A 10,690-nucleotide genomic window follows, 5' to 3' on the forward strand; every position below is an offset into this window, starting at 1 on the left:
TTATAGTATATGCAGATACATATGTGGGAATATAATCTGCCAGACCTATGTATGGTCATGGCTGTATTCCCATTTGCCTATCCATACCTGATCTTCTTGCCTGTCTACCTATTTATCTACCCATAGATTATTGTTTGCTGTTACTGATAATGCAATACTGTGTATGCAGTAGTGTTTGCCTTTATTGTCTGTACCTCTTGTAATAATATTTAAAAGATAACATTTATAATTCTATAAACCTTGTTACCATAATCACTGAACTTTTAGCAAATAGAATCTTTAGTATACTGTAGTAAAGTTTGTGGGTCAACTTGGCTGGGCCTAGTTGAGTGGCTGGGCAGCTTAATGTAGTTATTCCCCATAGTGAGATTGGTAAATAACTCCATGGTGGAATCTATTGGAGCAGCTGAATAGCTGCTTTGAGTACGTGGTCTGCTTCCTGTATATAAGAAACAGCTTTGGGAATGGTCTCTAGCTTATGGCACACTTGAACTCTGTATGTAGCCATGTCAATGTTCAGCAGCTTGTCATGCTCTGCTGACCTTGGGACTTTCAATGGACTTGAATGAATGGCCTGCTGTGTTGTTTAGTAACATCGGGACTGTGACATTTTACTTGTCAACCTTGGGCTTGTCAGTCTCAGCAGCCAGCAGCTGTCTGAGTGAAGAAAATTCTCTCGCTTCAGTGGGCCAGGAGCAGGAGGCAGAGCTGATGCCCAAGGTCGAGGGGCTTTCACCCACTCCCTACAGCCTGGATCAGACTGTAGGGACTGGGTGAACTCAGACTTAAAGCCTCCAAACTTTAAGAGAATAAACTCCTGTTTGTTCAAGCCATCCCATTTGTTGTATATTCCTGTCAGAGCAGCACTAGGTAACCAAAACATATACCTACTAGAATTAAGAAGCTAATACACTTGTGAATCCTCTGAAGGGGGAGATAGAGGATATTGGAAAGTAGTAAAGGGATAAAAGCAGGTAAAGAAACATTAATTATAATATACTATGATCTTTATCCATGCACCCATCCATTCATCCATGACCCAGTATTGAGCACCAACTACGAGTGGAGGCACTGGGCAAGGCCAAAAATAAGCTTGATGTTTCTTTGGAGATTTTTATTTGGGGAAGGCAGTGGGGTTTGATTGACATCTGCCAGGCTACAGAACAGAGAAAACCACCTACAAGAAAATACTCACTTTAATTTCAAAGCTTCTCATTATATCATACTCCATCTTGGTTTGATTTACAAGCCATATTCTAAAACAACAAAAACCACAAAAAAGAGTGCCAAAAGAAAATTTTCAATATTTTCAGATAATTTTGTTAACAAAGATTTATAAAGAAGTAAGCAGTTATAGTAAAATAATTTTACAAGACATTTGCTCAGATGACATATATTACTGCTCCATTTTAATGATTAAATTTTAATGATTAAAGCAGTTATAAATATCAAATAAAGAATCAAATATTTTAAAATTTATTAGAGAACCCAGATTGAAAATATGAGAATTCATTCCTATTTCTTTCACTTAAAGGAGTTTTATAGATTTTTTGAGTTTTCTAATAAATATGTGGGCTACCAATATTTTTGCTTATTTTATTCTAGTATGTTAAAGAAGGGGTAAAAAAACTTCACTGCTATCCAGTTGATTCCAACTCATATCAACCCTATAGGACAGAGTAGAGCTGCCCCATAGGATTTCTATGAGTCAGAGATGACTTGATGGCATCTAACACCAGCAACAACAACAAATCTTTAAAGAAGGATACTGTTTCATCTTTTTCCTTGACACAGCTGTTGGGTTCAAACCTGCTGACCTTTTGTTGGCAGCTGACTATTGAAATCTCTCTCTCTCTCTCTCTCTCTCTCTATATATATATATATATATTTCGATATTTAGAACTTAAATATGTTTAAAAGTGCTGTGTTTGGATGCTAAAATGACAAGGAGATGGACTCTGCAGGGCTGTCAGTTGTCTGTTTAGTACAACCTCCTACATTCAACCCAATTCAGCATTCTCTTCCCTATATGGTTCCAGGTTAAAATTTACCAATGAGAAGAACTTTCTCCTGATTTGAAAGCAGAAGTGAAGAAGAGGCATTATTCTAAAGAGATCTTGGATGTCAAATATAAATATAGTAATTATGCCATAGACGATGGTTTCATCGTTTCATTCATACATGGTGGCTTCACAGACTCTTCTCCTGTTACATGTCATAGTGTGGTGGGTTATGTAGATCTCATTACAAGCTCTCACTTCCTAACAGCGAATCATGCTTTTTTTTTTTTTTTTTTAAATGCTTTCTAACCTGCAGTGGCTTTTTAACTTCGGTGCTTAAGGGTGAAGTTGTTTGTGGCTAAGTTTCTAATTATTTGGTTTCAACCTTATCAGCCTGCAGTGTTCCAGATCATTATTTCTTCAAACTCTCCCCAATTCACACTTCTTTAATAGAGCCTTTTTTTCTGCAATAACTTTTGTTGGTTCTGTTTTACTGTCCAAGATCAATAAAAGTGCTGTATGCCAAGTCACATTGAAGCTGAGTCAAAAGGAAAAATCAGTAGTACTGATCCTAGCTTTATTTAAAAGTTTTAACAGTTTTCTCATTATTGCTTTTGCTTTCTTAATTTTTTAAATAGTTCATCAAAATATTATTTATTTGAATTGCTGAGTTTTTTTTCATCCCCTTAAATTTTATTCCTTATTTAATTCCCTCACTTGACTTAGCTTGGTCTCTGCCCTGCTCTTTGCCTGTTACATGATACAACAACATGTATCTATAGGGAGCTCTGGTAGCGTAGTGTCTAAGGCATTTGAATGCAAACCAGAAGGCTGGTAGTTCAAACCCACCAGCCACTCCTTGGAAGGAAGGTTGGCAATCTACTTGCGTAATGATACTGCCTTGGAAACCCAAAGAGGGGTCACTATGACTCGTGTCCGACTCCACGGCACATAACAACAACAACAACATATATCTATATCTATTTGCTTGACTGATAGCTGTATACTAGGTTCCAGGGCTGTGGTAATTTGTTCCAGTAAAGCAATTGTATCTGGACCAGGAGCTGCATAAACCAAAACCAAACTCACTGTTGTTGAGTCAATTCTAATAGGAGCTCTGGTAGCATAGTGCCTAAGGCACTTGACTGCTAACCAGAAGGCTGGTGGTTCAAACCCACCAGCCAGTCCTCAGAAGGAAGGTTGTGCAATCCACTTCCATCATGATACTGCCTGGGAAACCCAAGGAGGGGTCGCTATGAGATGGGACCAACTCAACAGCACATAAAAGCAACAACAAAGTGACTCTATAGGACAGAGTAGGACTGCCCTTTAGGATTTTCAGGGCTGTAAATCTTTACAGAAGCAGACTGCCACATCTTTCTCCCATGGATCGCCTAGTAGATTCAAAGCACAGATCCTTCACTTAGCAGCTTAACCACCGTACCACCAGGGCTCCTTATGCTGGACATTAGAGGTATATTGATTTGGTCTGATAAAGCAATTGTATCTGGACCAGGAGCTGCAAGCCGAGTCAAAACATGATTAAATTTTCAATAATCTATTGTCATTGTTCAATATCCATCTGTATTCTTCATGGTCAAACAGGCAAGCTGAGTGTGTCTTTAGTAGGAATCACTACTCCTTTCTCTTTTAAGTCTTTGATGTTGGCAGAAAACTTTGTCATCTTTCCAGGGATGTAGTATTGGTTTTAGTTTACTAGTTTTATAGAGAAAAGCAGTAGCGTCCTTTCGTTGGTAATTTCCATCACAATAGCTGTTTGTGCACAGATTGTGAAACAGGTAGGGCAATTCTTCCAGCTACTGAGTGTGTACGTTGCAACTGTGCTTTCTAGGACTGAAAAATGATGTAATTTACATATAAACTTCGTTAAGCCAATATGGGGAATGGCAGAAAAAAGTGTTTTTTTTTTTTTTTTTGTCTCAAGAAATTCATGTCAGTTCAGAACCAAGACCAAAACTATCTAGAAAGTCTGGGAATTTCCTTGACCTTAATGCATAGTCATCCTACTGTGGCTCCCTATTGTTGTGATTTAGATTTCCACAGTTTAGAAAAACATGCAAAAAAGAGGTTTTTTTTCCCCTCTATAAAAGTTTTTTGTCCTCATTTACATTTCAAGTACGTTCTTAGTACACTGCAAATCTCTTTCAACTTTAGACACATCAATCCTTGTGAATACTGCTCTCTAACCCCGATGCTCATTATAAAATTCACAATCATGTTATCTGCTTTGCATGTCTGGTAGACTCTGCAGGACTTCCATCCAAGAGCCTGGTGTGTTGACCAGGGCATCTTCTCCTAGAAATGTCTCACTTTGAATCCTTTTCTTCTTATCCTGATGTGACCACTAAATACTCTGCTTTGCTTTTCAGAGGTTGTTTATTTTTTATTTTTTTATTTAATTTTATTATTTTTGGCATGAAGTTTACAGAGCAAACTCATTTTCCACGCAGCAGTTCATACACATTTTGTTTCATGACATTGAACGCAATCCTCACAGTGTAACAGCTCTCTTCCCACTTCCTCCCTGTAGATGCTTCTTCCCTGTGTCCTTTCCTATATATTCCTGCCCCTGAGCTATCTCCCTGTGCAAATACTGCCGATCTGATCTCCCATGATTGATTGTTCTAAGGAATGTATTTGCCTGATGTACATGTTCACCTTATGTGTTCACCTTTCTATTGTTTGGCTGGAAGCCACAGAAATGAATTCAATTTCAGACCTGAAGGATAAATAGGGGCCATAGTCTGGGGTGAGGGGAAGTTCTCACCAGCCTCTATCAGACCAATAAATCTGGTCTTTTCTTTATGATTTTGAGTTTTGTTCCACATTTTTCTCCCACTCTATTCAGGATCTCCTACACTGATTCCTTTCTGAGTGGTTGACCATGGTAGCTGGGCACCATCTAGTTCTTCTGGTCTCATAGTCATATAGGCTGAGGTTCTCATGCTCTGCTAGTTCTTTGGACTAATTTTTTTCCATGTATCTTTGGTTTTCTTCATTCTTTGCTCTGGATGAGGAGAGACACATTGTTGCACCTAGATGACCACTTGCAAGCTTTTAAGACCCCAGTCACCACTCACCAAAGTAGGATGTAGAACAAGGTTTTTGTGTACTATGTTATGCCAATGAGCTTGATGTCCCCTGCAACCATGGTCCCAAATCCACAGGTCCAACAACTTACTCCACCAGGGTGGTTGTCTAAGAAGTTATCATAACTTTGCCCTCTGTTACTTTTACTTATATGGACATTCTTATAGCACATACAAATATATATGTAGAAATATTGTCTGCTAACCTTATACATATTCATGAGTATATTCCTTTTTGCTTAGACATATGTTTAGTTTTTAACTTCATTCCTCTTGAACTTTCAGTTGACAGAAAATATCTTGAGTGTAAAACTGGTTAAGTGATGGGTTCAACCCTTATACCTTCCTTCTCATTAGATTAAATTCTCATTCTTCTTTTTGCTCCCCGTCAAGTCTTTTCAGTCCTTTCAGTAAATCAAAAGATCTATTCCATCTCTACTCCCCAGTAGTGATCTCTGTTCAGGGAAATTTCACCCAAATTAGATAATGCCTGGAAATAATATCAGCTCTTCTCTTCGCAACGCTCCTTTCTTGGGAATTGTGTCTCCAGTTTTCCTGGTTGATACATAAGCTCTCCAGTGCCTACGAAGATATGTGTTTGTTTATCTTCCCATGTTAGTTGCTCTCAAAAGAGGCTTTTTTATGCCACAAACTACTCCATCATATCTAGATTCAAAATACATAATTGTTATTTGAAAACATGAAATTATTGTCATTGATTAAATGTTAACTCTAATGTTCTTTGGATTAGCAGCTACCATGCTCCAAATTTCCTTCAATGCTGTCTTATAATGTTACAGACCGTCCTGTATTATTTTTTAGTTGGATGCATCAAAATTTTGTTTTCATTATTAAATAATTTTTGTACTAAAAAAAAAGAAAAAAAGTATAGTAAAGCAAAAGTGAATGCTATGTTTTAAAATATCCAAAGCAAAATACCTGAATATATGCATTACAGTCCATTGTTCTTGCGGTTGTTAAAGGTTTAAGATAGGGACACATGTGAGGAATGGAAATTTCCCTGGCTGTGTTCTTTTGTAAACTACTTAAATTATCCATGCTAAGAACTGGAAAAGTGAAAAAATTGCAATTAGAAAAGTATGTGATTGTCAGACCATTTATTGCAGGTTTTAGGATGTGGGGTCAATACAGGAGGCTACATGACAGCGCCTATCTTTGATCTATAGATAAGCAGATGCCTGCATTGATCTGAAGGATGGAAACATCAAGATTCAAGAATCCTGAGCAAGATCTCCCAGTTGTGTAGCTTCTGCTTTCTACCCCTTATAACTACTGATAGCAAACTGGAAGGGAGGGTCTCAGCTATTTTTATTGCCTGAAGCTCCACTGCAGTGTCTTTATTAAAAGCTTGCTGTCAAATCCTATCTGGCTCTCCAAGAAATTCTCTCTGGGCAGAAGACAAGAACCCCTTTTAGGGTCCTTATGGAGTCCCCTAGGAGCTCTGGTAGCATAGTGCCTAAGGCACCATACTGCTAACCAGAAGGCTGGCGGTTCAAACTCACCAGCCACTCCTTGGAAGGAAGGTTGGGCAATCTACTTCCGTAGTGATACTGCCTCGGAAACCCAAGGAGGGGTCACTATGAGTCCAGTCTGACTCAACGGCACATAACAACAACAACAACAACAACAGCAACATGGAGTCCCCTCTCCTGTGATATTTTAGTCTAGCTATAAGGTGATTACTAGTATTTTCTCATCTTTTCTGTATCTTCAAAGCAATTTAAAATCTACTTGACCCAAGAAATGCTAGATACAATTTTAAACAAGAAGTTATTTTCATAAATATAATGAATTTGTAAATATTGAACATACTGTTTCATTAATATTTTATCTGCAAGAAGGTTATTTAGGAATTTCATATAACAGAATAAATGTACAATAAATTACTATTTTTTTTCCTCAACTCCAACCTCAATAAAAGGGAAATAAAAGCATGGCTCCATATTATTCATTTATTTAACATGTCAATTACATGTCTAGTCTAATATAATATAAATTCCCTGAGTAAACTCTTTTTAGTTTCAAAACTATATCCACAGTGTCTACAACAGTGTCAGACACATTTCAGCTCAAAAAAGAAATTTATTGAAGCATTAATCCTCTATTTCCCATCAGATTCATAAAGCTGAGACTCTTGAAAGTAGAGTTGTCATTGATAAATAAAACTGTAAATTCTGTTAGTATATTTGGGCACCGAGGAAACAACTTGTTTTTCCCAAATGGCTAAATTCAAAATAGAGATTAAGTTAATTTTTGCTATTCAGAGAGGGAGTATAGGCCACATACTTTGAGATTTAGAAGGGGTAAAGAGCTCTTTGGAGTCCCTGGGTGGTGCAAACACTTAATCCTTGGCTGTTAATTGAAAAGTGGCAGCCCAGGGCCACCCAAAGTCATTTACTTCAGCAAGGAAGTGAATCTATTTTTGAAAAATTAGCCATAGAAAATCCCATAGAACACAGATTACTCTGATGCATATGGGGTTGCAATGAGTTGGAATCGACAGGACAGCAGCTGAGTTTTTTTTAGGGTGGCCTGTTTACTCACAGCTTCTTTGGATTCAAACAGGCCTTGGGGTAGAGGTGGTCACTAAGAGTATGGGAGGGGCAAGGATTATGGGTTCCATTTTGGTGAAAATAGGTTCTCATTCCTCATGACTTTGGGAGTTAACTTGAGACCTTGAGAATCAAGTGTCATAAAGAGAGAGGGCCTATCAACAGAGATTCCCTTCTCGTGGTGCTACATAGGCCAAGGGAAGGAGTAACAGTAGCTTCAATCACTAAGAATTGAGAGCTAGAGTCATTTTATATAAGTTCTGTGGTTCTGTGTTGTCCAACAGAAGAAGAAAATACCACATTTTCTTTAACAATTCCCCAACTATTTGACAGTTAGAGCTCTATGCTTTTTAATTATTAATTTTTATGAACTGAATACTTCTGTGCATTAGACTTTTTTTTGAGGGTAGTTCATATTTATTTTTTTAGGCTAGCTTTCCAGAAGTGAGGTTGCAGAGTCAAAGGAATGAATGATTTCAAGGATCTTCATTCATACAACCAAATACTTTCCAAAAATATTCTCCAATTTTCACTATAGTTTCACTACAAACCATACATGATAACAAACATCAAAACACAACTTCTCCATCTTTAGCCACTAAAATGTCAAAATCTATCATTTTATTTTTTTTGTTTTGTTTTAATTTATGGTTGACAAATTTTCTATATAAGTCAGCTTTAAAACTAATTTTATTTAATTGCTTGTGAAACATCTATTTCTTTTTCATATGTATATTGATAAATAAAGATGTTTTAGTGATTCATGGGAAAGTTTTATTCATAAAATATTGTGACCCTTTGCCTTTGATAAGTGTTGTGAATATTACTCTATTTTAAAAACAATTAATATGACTTGTTTAATTAAAACCTATATTCATTATTCTCGATTGTTTGTTGTTGCTGTTTGGAATATTAGGCATCCTTGTTTTGTCTCTGATTTTATTGGGATTGTCTGGCATTATACTTTTAATTTTGTCTTGTTTTTAATAGGAGAGGAAAAAACATCTTTTGTATGTTTAGTACATGTTTAGTAGATATCTTACAATTTCAAGTTTTAAAAGAGGTTGTTTTTGCAGTTGTTGATTGTTGTTTTCAAGTAAGGAATACTCTCTATTTTATTACAGAAAACAAACTGTGTCCATCCTTATTTCACATTAAGGAGGATGAATATAACATATCTGGGAATTTTTAGCTAATCTACATATTTAAAATCTGTATAACCATCTATAAATTTTGAATATTGCCAGATATATCTTCCAAACTAGAACACGGTAACTCATAGGATTGGCAGATTAGGGATTCTCTACCTGTATTATCTGATGGTTCGCATGTTATATTTTATTATTTATGAAAGCAGGAATGTTAAAAATGAAATAATGGAGAGTATATATATGTATATATGGAGTAAGTATATATACATGGATATATACAAATATGCACATATTTTTATGTGTTTGTATGTGAAATTTAAACATATAATAAAGAGATGAGAGACTCTTTAAAGGCTCAAGATAAAGTCAGTGATTCTGAATTTTATAGATAATTTAGCATTATTTTTCTAATATTCTATTACAATGAATTTCTAAAATTAAATATTTCTACTATGTGTTTTGTGTTACTCTCTATATTTCCATTAAATATTTAAAAGAACAGTTTGTTTGTTTGTTTTGACTTTATGAACCAGATGCTATTTCAATACAGTAGTTGTCTATTGCAAAGGAATATTACAATATTTTGTTTTTTCTCAAATGAGTGTTTGTGGCATAAATTAATCTACATGTGGTTGATGTAGATCATTGCTCACTGGCATATTCATGTGACATAAACTTTAAAAAAATCACCTTGAAACAAAAGCCAAGCTGTGAAACACCAGATGGCAACTGGATTTTTTGTATATTCTGCTATTTCTTCCGAGATTTGTTGTATGATTATTTCATAAAACTTTACAGAAAAATGCTCAGATATTTAAATTTTGACAGGACAGTTAAGAGACAGATAGAGATGACAACTTTAAGTGCTCTGGTTATTATACAGACAGTCCCTGGGTTATGAACATCTGACTTACATACAACCCATACTTATGAACCAAAGTAAAGGCTATTAATATTAAAAATTTGAAGTACATACAATGGTTCATAATAACAGATGTTTGATACTTTGTAATGTACATCCAAACATTATTATTTTTATTACTGTATAATTATTTGAAGATATTTTAGTGTATCTGCAAGTGTTTCTATAATATTTTTAATGTGTATAAAGGTACACTACATATTATATGCTAAGACAAGTATTTGACAAACTGATATTATATATGAACCTAAATGTTCTGAGGTACAAATTAGATTTAAGTCAGATTCAGGAATGGAATTAATTCAATATCTGGGATTTCCTGTATTGTAACACCGACTTTTTATTAAATAATCTACAAGTGTTCCAGGGTTAAGAATGAGATCTGTTCTTAACTGTGTCTTTGAGAATTTGTGAGGGCTTCAAACCACTTATGTTCAGTTGAGTCATGGCCAAAGAAGCATCACTCGAACAGACCTGAATTTTTAAAGTTGCAGTGAAGCAACAGGAAAAATTATGGGTTGAAACCTTGCTAGATACTTAAAGGTAACATTCACATTGTACAGCAACCAACTCTCTTGTCTACAGATTTTGAACACAATCCAAAGCAGCACTGTGGCATCAAAGATGGTGGTGCTGAGCCTTGTTGTGTGTGGCTTTCTACAGTCCTGCCAATAATCCAATGTCATGTGTCAGGATCCTGAAAGGGCTTGCTATGACTTTTTCAAGTCTCCCATTCTAGGGCTCTGACCTGCAATTTTTCCCATTCTGGATACTATGCTGTGCTGAATCTATCACATCACAAAACTTTGAATCTGTTCCAGTTTCTCTTCCTTAGCCATGACAAAACTGGTTTTAAAGACAAGTAGTGAAAGTTAAGGAAAGGTTTATATATTGGAAGACATTTTCTTTGTTGGTTACCAGGGGTGGGAGGGAA

Source organism: Orycteropus afer, unplaced genomic scaffold (genome assembly GCF_000298275.1).
Source record: "Orycteropus afer afer isolate SDZICR_OR568_19922 unplaced genomic scaffold, OryAfe1.0 scaffold00111, whole genome shotgun sequence".
Classification (NCBI taxonomy): domain Eukaryota; kingdom Metazoa; phylum Chordata; class Mammalia; order Tubulidentata; family Orycteropodidae; genus Orycteropus; species Orycteropus afer.